Below are 5,022 nucleotides of genomic sequence, written 5' to 3'. Positions count from 1 at the left end.
TAGTATGAGAATGGAAATGGTTTATTTGATTTTTGTGCTGAAGTTGTGTTCATATCACTCTTCTGTGTAAGGGAGGGAAGGAGGGAGAGGCGTCTTCTTAAATGTTATTATTATTATTATTATTATTATTATTATTATTATTAATCAAATCGATCTTTTCTACTTTGTTAATAGATTTTACTACGTTTTTGTTTATGGTTCCTTTTAAAAACGGAGATTGGTTTCTCTTACATTTTTATTTAGAGGAACAAAGTAGAATTCATAGAGGAAAAAAGGATGACCCCATTTACCAATCTACATCGCACCCAACACAAGGTCAAGAAGCTAAAGGACCCTTTGGCTTTCTCTTCCCGCCTAATGATTAATCCCGCCATCAGTCATTCGATTATTTCTTAGGGCTAAGAAGTGCCTCTCTCTCTTCGGGCCGCTAAACTTGAGCCGTATAAATCAGCTGTACAACAGCAGCCTCTTGCATCAATTAACCTTAAAGAGATTTTCAGTGAATTAGCAAGAAGAATAATTTAAGAACTGTATAATCAGTATTGTAATTAGACGCATAATGGCGGAGCGGCCTCGAGACACGAGCTCGTCGATAGTTCAGGCTGAGCAGTTGAGGAAATCGCAGGGAGGCTGGAGAGCTAGGGAGCCTTTCTTCTTGACGGTCCTCCGAAAATTGGGTAAAGAAGCATAAGCATCGGTAGACTGCGACAGGAGTAAAGGGCGTAATAGACACGCAACTCTGGCAACTTATTTCCCGACGGTGATGGAAACAGAACCTGACGAAGGAAGAAGAGGAGGAGGAGGAGGAGAATCGACCGACGGGTCGGCAGACAAAAGCGACGTCGAAGAAGGATCGTTTGGCGCGAGAGTATGATGTTGGGAGGAAGAGTAATGAGCGCCACATAACAAAAAAATTAAGGAAAACGTTCCGAGGAGAGAAAAGGCGAAGGAAAATTGATGCTCACCAAAGTGGGGATAAACCGTTAATCGATATAAAACAATAAATCGGGCGAAACCTAAAGAGGATTCCGTTATCGAGGTCCGATTTGTTGGAAAAGAGAACGTCGATTGAAATTCCGAAATGGGGGATGAAAGGCGTCTGCTCGTTTGTAAAACAACGAGTAAGGATTAGTGTATTCCAGTACCCTTCGAGATTGACCTCGCTGGGAGTTTCAAGGGCTCCCTTCATCCAAATTACATGAGCGGATCCTGTTACCTCACAAATTAATACAACAAAGGGACTCAACAGACTTATTTCTTCTTGGGAATATGAGCGGCGGTGGTGCGGGAGTTTGTTTACTTCATGATTATTGACCTCACAGAATTGCAGATGACCCGTCTTAGGACCGCCCTTCCTCTCCAGACCCATCTCCTTCTCGAGTTGGGGTCTGACCGCGGCACCAGTGACATTAGTTGGAAGGTCACTAGGGGTTAGGTTACTTACGCTCCCACGGTCTCTCCTTCAGGAGTAAAAGTTTTGACGATTTTTGAGAAGTGCGAAAAGGAAAAAAATTCAAATGTTTTTTTTTTCTTGTGTTATGATTTGATGGTGGTTTGCGTAATTAAAGAAAAAGTGATGACCATCATTTTATCTAAATTGCTGTCAAAGGAAAAAGGAATATAATTGAATATATATCCTATGTAATGGAAAATTTTAATGATCATGATATCTTTTTTGTGTACGTAGCATACAATTTAATACTTTCTATTGTATTTTGCTTTAATAAGAATATAAAAAAAAAAGTTGAAGATGATTTCAAAGTAAAAAGTAACCACGTCAAGATTTAACAATGTGAACCGGTAGCCGATTCTTGCAGCCCATTTGCAATTGTCTCCATTGGCAGATATCAAATGAAGCTAAATGGAAGATGTCTTGGAGAATTCAAGTATCGTGTTGTGTTATCGCTGGAGATCTTAACGGTCAAGTGAAACTCATGTGGGTGTCTTTTTAAGGGGTGGTGACCCAGGTGGCCGAAGGTTGAGGAGGGGAAGACGGCAATGGAGGTGGTTGTGGTGGTGGTGGGTGGGAGCGGGCGTGGTGATCACCCCAGAATGTAAATCATCAGGAGACTGGAATATCGAAGACAGTGGGTCGTGAAGGTGCATATTCAATGGCGCTAGTGAATATGGAACGAACGTTGTTGGCTGTATACAGTAAGAGCGAGAGGGCCCCGCCAGTCAGCCGCCAGGTCCTGGTCAGGGAACAGCGACCCTTCACCACTCATCTCCTTCAGACACTGCTGCAGGAGGAGGTAGCAGTTCGACCTCGCCGATTACAAAAGAAAAAGCGTTGCTGGCCGCGCATAGAGTCCTCGAATGTCGCTCACTTTTGCCGCACGATTTACCTACATCTTTATTCTGTGCATCGCGTCAATCTCAAATGAGTCTCCTGACGGAGGGGTGACCTTGATATCGAGCTCTGTCTAACTTCAGTCCTTCCCGCTCCTCTCTCTCTCTCTCTCTCTCTCTCTCTCTCTCTCTCTCTCTCTCTCTCTCTCTCTGCTTTGAATTAGAATGGTATTCTTTCCACTTCCAAGAATCCTCAGTTAGGAGTGCTATGCACATCAGAGTAGGTGCTCCTTAGTTACCTTCGTCTCCTTCTGTAGGTGTTGTTCGAGGAAAACCTTTTATGACACCCTAGAAACTTTTGAGAGCCCTTCCACTTTTTCTCTCTTCTTTCATCAAACTTTTCCGCCTTGTACCTCTTCTGTAGTTTGTGACGGTTCATTTGTTTTTTTTTTCCTTGGGTATTATTTATTTAACTATATATTACTGTTCCGTCAAAACAAGTTTATTGTGATTGCAATGAGACATCATACTTTAACGGTAGCAGTATAATTCCATATGATAAAGTTGAATTTTCCTTGCAATTTTTATAAAAGCCTGATTATTTTACATAGATAAAAGCTAAATTCGAACCAAGATTACTATACAACCAAAAAGAACAGTGTAAATTTACGCTCGTGTCAAAGACAAATTTATTTGAAGAAAACATTAATTTGTCGGTCCTCGCTTTTGGAAAAATATAAAGTTAATAACCAATACTTTGAAAAGATTTGGCCGTCTACCTTCATTGAACAAATCAGAAAAAACAAAGCCAAAAAAGCTTAAAATTTGTTACGGCTGGCGGCGGCAACGTATATGACTTGGAGCGCCGTGTGCGATGTGTTGAAAACAACGACTGTGGTTGGATAAAGGTTCCCGAGAAATGCCGCTGGATAAGTGAGGATCTGTGCTGGGGAAAAAGTGGTGATCAGAATTTATTTCTGTGGAACGTTGATTGTAAATTCTACATGTGCAATTTCTTATGTGCTTATTTTATTTTGTTCTATTTCGGTGAACTTTCCAAGTACAAACTGGTATATACAAGATGTCCTGTCATCAACATTCTTCTTTCATATTTACAGTAGATATGGAACCTGTGTTTACACAAAACAAACACAAAAGTGCCGGATGACGTATGTCTGCTGGTGGTTATTCAATGCTCCAAGGAAATGAGATAACCGACTGCCGTTTGAAACTTCATTTTAACAGAGCATTCCGGTAGTCACGAAGGTGCGTTGAGTGTTAGGTATCATTCAACTTCTTGTTTTGGTTTGGTGATCGGTTCATTGCCTTTTCTTAGAGGGGAAAAATTATGAACGGATTCAGGCTACACAGATGGATCTTGCTATGGTAATGATGAAATTAATGATAATGTAATCATGTAATATTAATTATTACTGTTATTATTATTGTTGTTGTTGATTTTATAGAGAGTAATAGTAATATTTTTCCCTAAAGTACTCTGCTGCTACCACTGCTTATAATAATAATAATAATAATAATAATAATAATAATAATTATAAAATTGTTGAGATGGTTGCTATAATGAATATTATTTTTGTCAATAGGTATAATAGTAGCAGTAATCATCAACGTCTTTATTGGCCAATATATGTATAATTATGCATATTCAGTATCTAGAAAAGATTATCATAACGTTATGAGTTGCTATTTGCTTTAATTACCCTCTCTTTAAATTTATTTCTCTATGTATTATTTTTTTTCAATTAACAATTTTCGGCTGTCCACATTTAATACTTTTCCATTACGCTGGATTAACTTTTGAGACGAAATAAAAGGTGAAGATCTCGGCTGGCCAAAGTGGATAATTATTCAATATTTCTATTTCATGTTTGTCCAATATATCAGTACAAAACTGTTGATGGTAATTTAGTTCACCGATAATGAGTCCGCCCTTACCAGCTAATGAGTTCCTGTATCCTACGTTAATTTGTTTCCCAGTTATATCAGATATTAGTGAAATATCAATATGTTCGCATAAAAGCGTATTCCGTAAATTCGGCAGAAGAGCCTCTGCGTTTAAATTTGCTTAAAATATTCTCACTATTATGAGCCAGTGATTGTCTGAATGACTCTGTGAGCATAATATCTCTCTCTCTCTCTCCATTTCGATAATCGATACGTTTATTACAGCAGAGAACGGTTTCCTATCACAGTTTGACTGCCCGATATTAACGAGCCAGTTATTAAAATCATGAAAGTGAATGGCGCTCAAATTTAACCAATAGGACATATTTCAATATGTTTCATTTGTTTCATTGATTAGTGCTTGGCTTGATGACCTCCCAGGATTGCATTGGTTTTCGAATTTGAAATCAACTGCACGATTTTTTCTATTTATTCGCTATAGAGAACGCTACAGTATTGTTTTGCTTTGCTTTAGTGGATTTTGAGTGTGTGTGTGTTTCTGTCTGTCTATTTGTGTGTTTGCGATAGATTAATGAACGCTATTGGAATGTTTTTCACTAGGGATTTGGAAATTTTTTTTTTTACAAAAAGACAGAAATTTGGGAATGATTAAATGTGGTCACAATAAAAAACATAACATATTTATCTCCATTAAAAGTTAGCGTGTTAGATAGCTGAATTATATTCTGTCCAAAGAAAATTCAGTTAAACGAAATATGTGTATATAAGCCCCAAGTTATCCTAAGCTGACGAAGTGGTGTAAACCCC

General features: G+C 38.4%; 1 long non-coding RNA gene across 1 annotated transcript in view; it reads left to right on the top strand.

Annotated features, from left to right (window-relative positions):
- Window positions 1–2,112: 2,112 nt before the first annotated feature.
- LOC137634133 (uncharacterized) overlaps window positions 2,113–5,022 on the top strand; it is a 35,952-nt gene continuing 33,042 nt past the window's right edge. The window contains exons 1-2 of the long non-coding RNA XR_011042455.1: window positions 2,113–2,252; window positions 3,408–3,555. This is a non-coding gene — a long non-coding RNA (uncharacterized lncRNA). The remainder of the gene's footprint in view (window positions 2,253–3,407; window positions 3,556–5,022) is intronic.

The sequence above is a fragment of the Palaemon carinicauda genome, chromosome 44, assembly GCF_036898095.1.
Source record: "Palaemon carinicauda isolate YSFRI2023 chromosome 44, ASM3689809v2, whole genome shotgun sequence".
NCBI lineage: Eukaryota > Metazoa > Arthropoda > Malacostraca > Decapoda > Palaemonidae > Palaemon > Palaemon carinicauda.
This window is presented reverse-complemented; position numbering and strand designations above follow the sequence as displayed.